Raw genomic sequence first — 14,096 nt, 5'->3', positions numbered from 1 at the left:
CAGGATCTTAGGTCCCAATGGGCAGTAAGAAGCAAAGAAGGACCAACCCAAGAAGCAGGGCACTTAGAAAAGAGCAGCTCATAGAGCGGGCCCTGGGAGGGACTTGAGGCTTCTTCAGTTCTATCAACTTTCAGGGGACACTAATCTGATAAGCTCGATTCTCTGCTACTTCGTACAGAAATTCCCTTATACTCTGTACCACTGGATTTACCCTGTAATATATTTCAGGAAAAATATTTAGTATTATTATGGCAATACATTTTTTTCTTTCAATGTCCGTGCTTTTCCCTAGTGTGTCTAGATTTTAAAACATGTAACTTTTCTTCTATAATTTCTATTTCAGTTCCATGATCTCCTCATGTTTCAAGTGCAATTCCTTCATTTATTTCCTTGAAACACCCTACTTTCATTTGACTTCAAAATTATTTTCACCTGAAGTAAATTCATTTTCTACTTGTTGAGCTTGATTGCTATATTTCAGTTTTAGATTTTTTTCTTGAATTTTGAAATTCTGGTGTGTCAACTAAAATGCATATTTTTAGTGTACTTTCTCTCTCAAACATTTCATTTTTCTTTCCTTTCTCTCTTCTTCAGGCCTTACTTTATACTATTTAGGGATTTTTCTTTCCTTCTAGTTCAGGGTGGGTGATCCTTTGAGCTCCCTCCCCCTTTCTCTTATTTTTGCTCTGCTGTCTCTGCTCTGCTATTGAGTAACTCAGTGAGGATTGCTTTGTATTAGTGGATTAAAAGAGGAGAATCATTTTGTCAGTGCTTATACTTCCTTTCGGCTCCTTTTAAAAGAAATTGTCTATTTCTTTGCTAGACTGTATCTTTTTAGAGATTTCAATTGTATTTTAATTGCTTGTTTATTTTTTTTAATGTCTGTTTTCAATTCTTGTCAGAAAACTCTGGGGCTGAGGAGATAGCTCAGTAGAATAAGTGCTTGCCTGACAAGCTTAAGAGCCTGAGTCCAATCCCTGATTCTGCAAAAAAAGAAAAAAAAAGAAAGAAAGAAAGAAAGAAAACTCTAGCATATGTGTTATTTGAAGTTTGGCATTCATTGATTATTTTTTCCCTAATTAGAGGCAGGCATTCTTTATTTGTACACCAAGAACTTCAAGCTTACATCCTAGATGGTGACAAGAATGTGGAGTAGAGAGAGTGAAGTCTATGAGAGGAGCAGCTGAGTGTGGTGCCAAGTTCAAAGGGGAAGCAGGGGAGCCAGAACAGGGCAGGCCCTTTGGGTTATTCTCCAAACCCTGGAAGGGCCTGAGACAGCTAATGGTCCAGCCCACCACACTACACTCTCAAACCCAGGTCCTCACCCAAGCCTGGTCATGGCACTGAGTTCTATGGCTGGGGCTGAGACAGATGGATGTCTGTGCACACAGAGAGAGTAAACAGCACCAGGGCTGGTGGCCTTGTGGCCTTACATTAGGCAGGGAAAGCCAGTGGAGCGAAGACACAAAGATGCTTGTGAGAGCTACCTTTCCAAGTCAATGAAGGCAATCAGATCCATGGAGGCCTGCAGTGGGTCTTACCTCGAGAACAGCTTGTAACCATGAAATGTATTTGGACAGGGCAATGGCCCTATGGCTTTAGGCGGGCAACTGTCTTGCCCACAGCGAAAAATTCCTTGGTGGATAGCAAACAGACTGTAACTCCATTGTATGAACCTTTAGAGATAATGCTGTAACAACTGTGTAAAACTTTTATCTTTATTTCCAGTTTTATTTTGGTTGGTATAATCATTGTCTCCTTGATTCTTTGTTTGATTTGGGTCATTTTCTTCCTTATTGTTCTATGTTTGTTTTTTCTTCCTTTTTGGAACTTGCTTCTTTAATGCCATTGTTTGGTGATTATACTTTATTCCTCAAGATTTTCCTCTTTGACCTGCTCCCTCTTAACAAAAAAACAAACAACAACAATAACAAAGAGTGCTTCTCTTATTTTTTTAATCTCTTCCCTCCCTGTTCCTTTTTTTCTCTCTCTTTCTCTCATTTGCCTCCTTATCTTTCCTGCTTGCATTTTACCACCCTAAGCCCTCTCCACTTATCTAATGTCATAAATATAAGAGGGGCCTGGATGAGTACATTAGAGAATTAGAATTAACCAGTTCTACAAATAAAGGACTACATTCAGTGACATATTAGGGTAATCCTTAAGAAAAGTGAGCTTAGAGAATCCAAACAAAAGTAATTAGAAATACATTAATAGGTTCTGACAATCTTACAGCCTTTTTCAATCTCTAAATACACTTCCACTCATCTGCATGCCTCCTCCTGAGTATATAAATGACCTCCCAACCCCCACTCCCCACACCAGTCATTTGCTCCAGCTACAAAAACAACTGCAGCAGGACTCAACTAGGTATGTCCCTCCACCTGCTCTTTGACAAAGGGGCCACAAACATACATTGGAGGAAAGATAGCCTCTTTAAAGGATGCTGGGAAAATGTCTAAACATGTAAGGAAGACTGAATCTAGACCCTTTCACCATATAGTAAAATAAAATCAAATGTTTCAAGGATATAAATATTTAAAAAATAATGATTAACCTTCTGGAAGATAAAATAGTCAAACTCTGTTCAAGAGGGAAAAAAAAACAAAATAAGAACAAAGACAAAAACAAAACAATGCAAAAATAATAAAAATGATACAGAATTTCAACATGATGATAGGAAATTAACAATGTTGTTGTATTATATGCTGTTGTCTTCAACATAGTTGCTCAGCTTACCAGATATAATAATGCAAGATTGATCAAACAATTAAACATTAACTGCTCCTTTCAATAAACCAATAGAAATTAGTAGTACAATAATCTTAGCTATTATGTATGATATATCTAATTTCCACAGTGTTTGTACCAGTCTACACTCCCACCAAAAGTGGAGAAGTGTTCTTTGCTCTCCAAAGTTGCTCCAGCATTTGTTATCAGTTAATTTATTGATGATAGCCAGTTTTTCTGGGTTGAAATGGAATTTCAATATTGTTTTAACTTGCATTTCTCAAATGACCAAAGATGTTGAACATTTTTTCATCTACTTATTTGCCATTTTCATACTTTCGAAGTCATAGGTGTAGGTAAGGACTTTCTAAACAGTATCTCAGTTACACAAAAATAACATGAAAAATCAACAATAGTATTGTGTAAAAAATAAAAACAAAAAACAACCTATTCTTCTCAGCAAAGGAAACAACCAAAAGAATGAAGAGACCACCTACAGAATAAGACAATAATTTTGTCAGCTAGACTTCTGACAGAAGACTTAGGTCTAAAAATATAAAGAACTAAAACATATCTATCCCCTAATTGAAGAATGGGCAACAGAAATGAGTAGACATTCTTCAGAAGTACAAATGACCACTAAACTCATGAACAAGGGTTCCAAAGTGCCAGTTGTTAGATAAATGCAGATTCAAACAACGCTGAGATTCTATCTTGGCCAGAAAGAAGGATTATCATCAGGAAATCAAATAATAACAGCTGGTAGGAAGAATGCGGTGGGAAATAGGCACTCTTCTGCATTGTTGGTGGGAATGTAAACTAGTACCACCATTGTGGAAACCATTATGGAGATTCCTTAGAAAAAAAATTAAAGCTAGAAGTTCCATTTGACTCAGGTATTACACTAGTACTTGTCTTCCCAAAGGACATCATGCCCATCTTCCTAGCAGCATGATACATAAAAGCTGCATTGTGGAGGTGACCTATGTGTCCACCAACAGATGACTAGATAAAGAAAATGTGATTCTACACAATGGAATATTTCGTGGCTCTGAAGAAAGATAAGTTTATAACCTCAAGCTTATGGTGCACACTGAAACCATAATGTTAAGTGAAATAATTCAGATACACAAAGTATACTTTCTTTTATTAAAAAAATCTCAGATCATAAGTAAATTAAAGATCAAAATAAAAGACAGAAGGAAACATGGAGACAACTATTTTGCAGATGGGAAGGAGATCAAGTGGTGGAAAGTGGGGAGGGAAGAAGGAAGGGTTTTGAAAGTTTTAAAATATGTCATGCAGGCTGGGGATATAGCTCAGTGGCACAAGGGCCTTCCTAGCAAACACAAGGTCCTGAGTTAGATTACCAGTACTAAAAAAATCCAAACTATCAGTGTATGTAATCATATGGTTCACAAACATTAGCTTAAAAAAGAGGTAAAGGACCTAGATGGAGGGAGGGAAGGAGAAAGGAGGGGAGAGGAAGGGCAATAAAGACTTTCAATATGCTAAGTACATATGCCTACTCCCTGAAATGAATACTAACATGGTATACTGCAAACATATTAATAGAAAAATTTTAAAATGCAAAGAGCCCAAATAGGGTGAAACTACATAAACTCTTTCTCAGATACAATTAAGTTGCTGAAAACTTGAGACCTACTTCAAAGACTACAGATTTCTCATCAGAAGTCATAGAAACCAGAAGGAAACAGCACAACATTTTTCAAGTGCTGAAGGGTGATTACCATTGGCACTGACTTCTGCATCAAGTGACCGTATCCTTCAGGAAGGAGGGTGACGCAGACCCTGTCAGAGTCAGGAAAATGGGAAAATTCGTCATCAGCAGACTTGCTCTAAAGGAATCATGAAAGGTCTTCAGATGAAGATCACTGACGCCAGGTGAACTTGTGACACAAAGAAAGGACAACAGGAATGCATCTAGCAGTGAGAGCAACAGAAGTGGAGCTGCTCTCTGCATCTACAATTGTAAATAACAGGTGGCAAATACAATGTTTATAATACTGATAAATGTAGTACAGTTTCCCTTTTCCCTCTAGTACCCTAGGAAATATGTCTTAGTTGCTTTCTTGTCACTGAGACCCAATACCCGACACCTACAACCTTAAGGAGGAAAGATTTGTCTTGGCTCACAGTTCACAGAGGTTTGGCTCCCAGGCAGGTGGCATGGCAGAGTGACATGGTGGAGCAAAAATACCTCCACAGCATGGCGATAGAAACAGAGAGAGCAATCGGGGGTGGAGGGAGGGAGACGCATCCTCCCAGGCCATGTCCACAGGACCCACTTCCTCACCCAGGCGGCACCTCCTGCATCACAGCTGTAAACTCATCAGGGAATTAGTACAATGATGGGTATCCCACCTCTGCAATCCAACCACTTCCTCCAGCCCTACCTAGGAGCCTATGAGGCTTTGGCAGAAAATCTAGATATAAACTGTAACAATATGTTTATCACTGAAGACTAAATCTACGATACCTTCCGATATGATTATTGAAGTATAGATATAATACATAAAACAACTATGATATTAATAGGAAAGGGTAGAAGAGTAAATATGCTACTCAGTTCTCTTATAGTCAAAATAACGTATTAATTCCAAAAGTAATGCAATGAGCATAAAGGGAAAAATGCATATCACCCATAATAGTCACCCAAAGACAATCACAGTCTTGGTGTTTATAATTTCTGACTTATTCTGGTCCATATATACATATTCATAGAGGCACATTCTTTTTGTTGTTGTTGTTGTTGTTTTTGTTTTTTTACAGAACTGGGGATTGAACTAGGCCCTTACGCTTGCCAGGGAAGCGCTTATTCCACTGAGCCATCTCCCTGGCCCTGGCACATTCTTAAAGAAGGATAGGGTTAAGATATCCAGAGAGTCTTGTTATCTACCCTTCAGTTAATGTTTTGTTGAGTTCCTTTTATAACATTGAGTTTATACATATAAATTTCTTTACATCATACAGCTATATTCTTTCTTTATCTGGTCACTATTTCATAGCATACAATGCACTGCAATGTTTTCCTGTAATAAATATAGGGCAAACGTAATCACTTAATAAAGCACACATTTTGTCAGATAATTCCAGTAATTTCTGGAATTATAGACTAGCAACTTAGAAGTAGAATCAGACTTATTTCCAACAGTTACTACAAGCCCGCCATCCTTCACAGCCCTCACCTTATCTTTATAACAGACAACTCTCCAACAATATCCATATCCTTGTCTTTCATGTGATTCTTTTGTTTCGTTGTTTTTTCTTCCAATTTTAAGTCCTGATCAATTCTGGGTTGCTGTTGTTGGGAGTCTTACCCTCCCCCAACCCTTACCCCCAGAGGACAGCCAGGAACTCTTCAGAGCACTTTCCATTCATCATAATCTCAAATCTCTCCAACATCATTTTTCTTACATAAGTTCTGTATGGCTTAATGACTTAGATCTCAAGGTAGCAAATTATTCTCCAAGTTTGATACTTGAATATGTATGAATTCTTACTTGGAAACTTAGGGCACAGCCCACTGCACTTACACACTCCAACTCTGATGGTGATTTTCACTTCTTACTACCTGATCTTTTTTTTTTTTCCTTTTCTACAGGAATCAAACTCAGGACCTTGTGCTTGCCAGGCAGGTGCCTGTGCTGCTGAGCCATATCCCAAGCCCCATTTTTTCCTTTTGTAGAGTAGAAGCTCTAAAAAGACTTTGTCTCTAAAATTCAAGTCATTTGCTGCACTGTACAAGCTGATATTGATGAAATATGATATTTTTCAGGATCTCAAGCCCAACATCTTTAACCGTTGGTTTACAGCTTCTCAAGGATCACACAGTAACTGGGCAGTAGCACACTCCAGGGCCAGTCTTTCAATGCAGGAGAATGTTCAGGAATTCTTGGAGTGGTGGATGTCCACAAGGGGGCTTTTAGGCTTGTCTAAAATTCAGTTTGACTACAGTTTTAGACAACCACTGAGCAGAGTCAGAGTTACCTGGCAGGTAAGGGCCCGTTGGGAGCTGGGCTTGAGTCATCCGAGCCCCTCAGTGGAGAGGACTGAGTGGAGAAGCATTGTTCCTCTTAGAAGAACCTAGAGTAGTACAAGAAAGAAAGCTAAATTCACTCTCCTCCTTCCCCAAGCACTTTAAATATTTTCCCATCACACAGTTACCCTATAAAGCAAACATACAAAGCAGAGGAAAAGAAAAAGGTGTGGTGCTACTGGAAACGTCACTGTGTTATTCCTAGATCGATTTGCAGCCAGTCCTGCTCCTGGTCCTACTCCACGCCCTTCAAGCTCTTGGTCCTGGAACTGGTACCATACGTATATGATGAAACACATTTTATCACCCTTGGCCTTTCCATGTAACATATGTCTGCTATTCTTGGACCCCCTTCTCTTGAACTTTTGCTCCACCAGAATGTGCACAGCTTAGTGATTAGCACCTCCCCCCAGCAATCAGGTTCTGGCCAGAGTCACTGGGTGCACATTTTTTCTTACCTTGTTATATCATTTAGCATTTAACATGTTTTTGCTTTGTTTTGTTTTAAATAAGGCCTTATGTAGTGCAGGGTGACTGTGAGCTCATTATGTAGCTCAGGCTGGCCTTGGACTTGTGGTGACCTTTTTGCTTCCTTTAGGATATTTTGTTTTATTTTAAACATGTCTAACCTTTCTGGAAACATTTATAGGAAATAATTTGTTTTCTTTTTTTTTTCTTTTTAAATTTTATATATTTGATACAGGGTCTCACTAGGCAGTTTGGACTCATAATGATCCTCCTGTTTTCAGCCTCCCCAGCGATGGGATTACAGTCATGCACCACTACGCCTAGACTAGGTCCCAGGCTCAGCACACCTGGAGGCAGGGCTAGTGCGCTATATGGTGCTCAGGGGGGGGTCTCTGAGCTTGCTAGGCAGGTGCTCAGTCTGCTGAGCTATCTCGCTGGCCCAACAAATATATTTTAAAAATTGCAAGTTTGCTTATTTGGATTCTACAAATATTTTTAGCTCAAGTCATTTAAAATAATCCATAATGTCCCGTGCCAGCGGGTCAGTCAACGAAGGTCACCTGGGAGAGGAGAGGGGAATTGAGGAGGGGACAAAGGACAGGAGATGCGAGAAATGAAGACAAGACAAGATTCTGATCAAGTCTCATTTATTCAAGGGAGGTGCTGGGTGTATATAGTGGAGGCATAGGGAAATGACGTGGGTGGGTAAAAGGCGCGAGTAACTAGGCAACCGGTCTATGACAGGAAGTCCCACCTCTGGGGCATAGCAGGAGACTTATGGGAAATAGGCCGAGTAAGAAGAGTTAGGATCTTAGCTCAGCAGAGGTAGGGGAAGAGGAACCCGGAAACCCAATTGCAGTAGGATTGGAGGCCTGGAGTTATTGAGCCTCCCACACCATAAGACCAGAATAAACCCATATTCATTTAATAGTCATCAAAAAAGTAGCTAAGCATTTTAAAATTCTAAGCCTTATGAACACAACCACCAAAAATACAAGAGTATTATTTATTGGTATGCACAGTAACAAATAAAGAAGACATAAACATTTTCAGTAATGTGCCCCAAACATGGGTTATGCAAAATGTGAAAGAAAGATGGAAATAAAACTGAACGATGTGGTCATGGCATTTTTAAAGCGAATTGGAAAATACATTTTCTTAATGATCAATGCAAAGTGTAGTTTTTAAATGCAGAAGAAAATAGTATAAAAGGCAAAATAAAACGGTATAGCAAGAAACAGTGAATTGTTGAAAGTTTCCTCCCTCCTGCCAGAGTGGAAGGGAAGCAAGGGCATTAAGGGTCACACTCTATGCTTGGTGTTTTGTTGGAGACACCAGCCAATGTGTTTCTGGGGAAGAAGTAAATGTGTACGTTAAGTGTTGATGCTATAAAAAGTCTAAACGAAAAAGACTTTTAGAATGAATTCAAAATATAAGAACTAAACTTCTGTTTGTTAAAGGAGAAACACTTTAAAGGAAATGTATTGAAAATAAAAATATAAAATATATTATCTGCAAATACAAATAAAAAAGAACTTCCATGGCTATAGTAATAAGGAAGGCTAAAATAGTTTAACTGTTTCCTTTTGTTGGCAGGGCTGGGATCTCGGGTCCTCACAGATGCTAGCACTGAGCACTGAGCTACATCTTCAGCTCCTACAGTAGAATTTAAGACAGAGTATTATCAAAGATAGTGATATTTTTTAATCTTAAGGGGTTAGCTCATAAGAGAAACCTAACAATCATAAACGTGTATGAGTCATAGAAGAAATCTTTCAAATTGAAGGAGAAAGTAGAAAAATCTATACTGACAGCTAGAGAGTTTGATACTCTTCTTCAGTAAGAGAGTAAGTCAAGTGTTAGTAGAGACAGAAATCTGTAATCTTATCCATCTTCTTGAACTAGCTAGTGTTTATGGAACATTCTATTTATTCATCATGATAAAGCTTATTTTTGGTGACTAAAAATGCTTTTGTTTTTCTTGGTACCAGGAATTGAATTCATGACCTTGCTCTTTCCAGGCAAGCAGTATGCCACTAAGCTATATCCCTGACCTCTAAAAATTCTTAATTAAAAAAGTAAATCTTATCAAATGTCTTTTTTCTGACAACAATGGAATCAGAAATCAATGGAAGTAGTTAGGAAATAAAGCAGAAATATTTGAAAACTAGGCAACATACTTCTACATAATCACTTTTTTAAAAAGTCGTAAGAAATATTATAAAATATTTCTGTACCATACAATAACAAAAATAAAGCATCAGACATTTTGTGCAACTGAAATGGTGCTTATAGAGAAATTTAGAATTTGAAGTGTTTTTAGTAGGAAAAAAAAAGACAGAAAGAAGGTCTGAAAACAAAGTTTAGCTTCCACAAAGATAATATGCCTAATGAAAGACTTCCTGTTCTCCCATCATATTTCCTGAGAAAAACAAGACATTTGCTTGCTTAAGCAGGATGATAGAATTCAGGCCTGAGAGGAAGAAAGCTAAGGAGATTATTTGTCAGCCAAAATGAAGAGTCCCCTTTTGTCTGTAAATGCAATTTTAAAGTTTTAAGCTTCCAAGAAAACAGAAGTTCTGCCTTTAGTGAGTAACAGGTGAATGGCCCTTGCAGTCCTTTCTCCTCATGTCTCTAGAGAGGTTGGTGTTTCTGACAAAAGCAAGCACAAAACTTCCCTGGAAGAAGTCTTTCCATTCTTGGTGTTAATGATGCAGAAGCGATTTTACCAGAACAATGAAGAAAGATGCAAAATAATGAGACACAGAATGTGTTGGAGGATGAGAACCAAGAGAAGGTAAAGGGAAATCACATATGAAGGTCTAAAGACAAGGATACAGGCGATGATGTCTAGTGTTGCATGGGTCTTTGTATTTAAAGTAGATTTCTCCTCTGCAGCACACAGTGGGGTCTTTCTTTGAATTCTCCATCTTAAATCTAGTCTGATAACCTATGGCTTTTCAATTAGGGTGTTTAGGTTATTTATATTAAGTGTGATTATTGACACCTTACATTGCTTTTCTAGTTGCCCACGTGCTCATTGTTCTTTTCCCCCCAGTCCTACATGTATTGAAACGTGTGTGTGTGTTGAATTTTTTTTCTTTTTTTTTTCAGTATCGAGGATTGAACTCAGGACCTTGCTCTTGCCAGGCAAGCACTTGTTCTACTGAGCCATCTCCCTGGCCCTTGTGTTGAAAATTTTGAGTACATTTTAAAAAAATTTTTATTTGCCGTTCTGCGAATTGAATTTATGGGATTTGAACAGAGCTATGCCACTTGCTCACTTTATAATTTTTACTTTTTGTTTTTTGAGGCCATGACTCATTATGTTCCTAAAAATTACCAAACTGGAACTTGCAATCCTCTTGCTTACCTCTCAGATTACTGGGATTTCAGGCTTGCACTGTCATGGCTATCTTGAATACTTTCTATGACTCTAACTTGTAATGGCATTTTAGCCATATTTTTTCAATTTAGGAATCACTTTAGAATTTATAGTATACAACATTAATTTATCATGTTTCACTTACAAAAACTCTAAAATAGTCAATTTCTCTTCCCCTTTCTCTTCCTCTTTACATTTCATCTTTCTCTTTCCCTTTCTCTTCACATTTGTGCTATCTTAGATTTTACTTTTAAAAACTCCATATTACATTAGTAGTATTTTTAAAGTGTCATCCTTTTACCCCCCTAGTCACAATTTCTACATTCTTTTACTGGGACAAGTATATCAGGTTAATTCTGGGTTTTGACAACTTTAACTTTTGTGTTAAATTTCTCCATCTCAATTTCTTTTTTGCAGTACTGTTCTCATTCAAGAATTTCACTTAGTATTTCTTACAGTTTTGATCTACTGATTCAATTTCTTTTTGCTTTAAGTGAGAGAAAGAAAAATATTTTGCAATATTTCAAGTAAGTTCTGAACCATTTGATGAATAGGCAATTTTGCCTACTATTCAATTGCACGATTTACTTTTAAAAATGACACAGAAAACTTACATTTCCAGGACAAAATCCATTCTAAAACTTTCATGTATGGTGACATGCAGTCTGTCATCTTTTATATCTTAGTATAGTGACATGCAGTCTGTCATCTTTTATATCTTAGTTTTCATGGTGAAAGATTTTTTTCCAAGAATATGCCTGTGGGTCTTTCACTTCTATGATATTTGTTGTCTATATAATACTAATGAGAAATCTTTGTGCTTTTCTGCATTTATTATTCTCTTCTGTTTTAAAGAATTTTCTATCTTGCTTTTTTTTTTGTGGAACTGGGGATTGAATTTAGGCCCTTGCACTTGCCATGCATGTGCTTATTCTACTGAGCTATCTCCCCGGTACCTGCTTTGGGTTTCATTTCATCCTTCTTTTCCAGTTTATTTGGTAGAAGTTTTGTTATTGACTTGCCATCTGTAGGAGGCCCCTCCTGGTCCTTATCTCAGTCCAAGAAGTCTATATTTATAATCCCCAAAATACATTATTAGAATCCCACCAAGTTAACTCCAATTTACCACTCCCAGTGCAACTCTTGGTGAAAATAAAGACACTAAAACATATTCATTTATTTATTTTTATTTTTACTTTTTTTTCGGAACCGGGGATTGAACTCAGGCCCTTGTGCTTGCCAGGAAAGCACTTATTCTACTGAGCCATCTCCCCGGCCCCAACATATTTATAATTATAGGGAACCAAGGGGCCCAAAGTCCAGCCATGAAGATGGCTTTCCAGAACAAAGAGGCCAACCCAGGGCCACATCCAGCTTTTATTCAGTAGTGAAGGAGGAGGAGCTTGAGGATAAATGACAGAATTGTGTGTTTTTTTTGGGGGGGGTTAATGAAATTATGGTAACTTTTTTTTTTTTACATTTATTTATTGTGTGTGTGTGGCCAGCTCAGCCCACCAGGGGGCGGGGTTGGCTGGCATGTGGTGCTGGGGGATCGAACTGTGGTCCCTGTGCTTTGCCAAGCTTGTTCTAAGTAGGTGCCTCAGACCACTGAGCCATCTCTCCAGCCTCTAAATGACAGAATTGTGGGAAGTAGATGAGTACTGTGAACTGGGCTAGGTAGGTGGCCTGCATTTACCTCTATCATATGCAGAGAGAAGGATATGCAGAAAAAGTAATTTGCATTATACCATTGAGATAGTATCTAATGTTTTGGGGTCTGGTGCTTCAGCTCTGATGTGTCATCTTTCAAGCCCCAGGAAGTCATATCCTCTCTCCCAGATGACATCCTGGAGCACTGGCTTTTCATCCTGTCTCAGCCTGATTCATATTAGAGAGCAGCAGCAGTAGGTTATCAGGGAAACACTCATGCCATCTTCAAAGACTACCACCAGCACTTTGGCTAGACCAATATGCAGTGCTTAAGATCAATTGAAAGGATAAAGAGAAGTCCTAGTCAGCCCTGTACATATCAATATGAGGAAATACAAGGAAATACCTCCACAGATGTCTTTTGTCTTCTTTGATATAGTCATTTACAAATACACATTGCAGTGCTGGCCAAATAGCTCAGTGGATTAAAGTGCCTGCAAGCAGACACATGGGCATGGGGTTCAATCCCTGGGCCTGCCATGCTGGCCCCACCTCCGGGGGCACACTGAAACAGTGATTTAGACTGGGTGTGGTGGTGCACACCTATAATCCCAGCTCTTGGGAGGCTATAAACAGGAGGATCACTATAAGTCTAATCTACACAGAGAGACCCTATACACCATGTACACCCTTCCCTAAAATACAGGCAAAAAAAAATACACATTGCTTTCTTTCTGGGGGAGCTTTAATTTTTCCCAAAAAGTTTTCAATGGTAGGTTCCTATTTTCATTCTTATCAAAGTGTTTTCTAAGTTTATTTGTGCTTTTTTTTTTTTCTTGAAGCCATCAATTATTTGGGAATATGTTATTTTATTACCATGTTTTTGTTAATTTTCCAGTCCTCCTTCTGTTAATTGATTTCTATCTTTATTAAACTGAGGTCAGAGGACATGGGTCATATGATTTTAATCCTTTAAAATCTCTTGAGACTTGCTTCATGGTCTGATAAATGGTCTACAGTGGAGACCATCCCGTGTGCACTTGATAAAGGTGTATATTTTGCACTTGTTGGGTACAATGTCCTTTGGATGCATTAGTTTTAGGCTTTATAGAGCACAGGAATTAGTAATTATTTGACGGTTAACCTGTCTAGTCATTTGATCCACTACTGAAAATGAGGTATCGAAGTTGGCAGCTGTTATTGCTAACATATTAATTTCTTGCTTCTCTTTGTCAATTTTTGAGAGGGGTTGGGACTGGGAGAGGGCACAGCTGTAAGCAGGTGCTCAGGGAGGGCTGGTTGAGAAGGACCCTTGAAGGAGTCCAGGGAAGTGCTTAAGGCCACCTGGGGCCCACTCTTACCAGAGAGACACTCAGTCCAGAGCTCTCTTTTAGGAGATGTTAGTGACCTCCCTACTCAGGTCTCTGTCCCTTGCACCCCAAGAGCAGGGTCAGCCCAGGGGTAGTCACTGGATTTGATACTTTCCTCCAGCAGAGAGATCCTGCTTCACACTAGGTCTCACTTGGGAACACAGACCAGAGGTTCCTCTGCCCTTTTGCCCCTTCTAAGCTCTGCAGTTCCCTGCATGCACAAGCTCCTTCTTCATACAACAGGAAGCAGATGCAAGGTGAAAGAACTCTTGTAATACATTCTAGGTCTTCCTATGTTCCTACTGCTATTTGTAGTGTGGTAACCCCCCCCTCCCTCCTCCTTCTTTCTTCTTCTTCTTCTTCTTCTTCTTCTTCTTCTTCTTCTTCTTCTTCTTCTTCTTCTTCTTCTTCTTCTTCTTCTTCTTCTTCTCCT

Source organism: Octodon degus, unplaced genomic scaffold (genome assembly GCF_000260255.1).
Source record: "Octodon degus isolate 3935 unplaced genomic scaffold, OctDeg1.0 scaffold00119, whole genome shotgun sequence".
NCBI classification, from domain to species: domain Eukaryota; kingdom Metazoa; phylum Chordata; class Mammalia; order Rodentia; family Octodontidae; genus Octodon; species Octodon degus.
Note: the sequence above shows the minus strand (reverse complement) of the source record.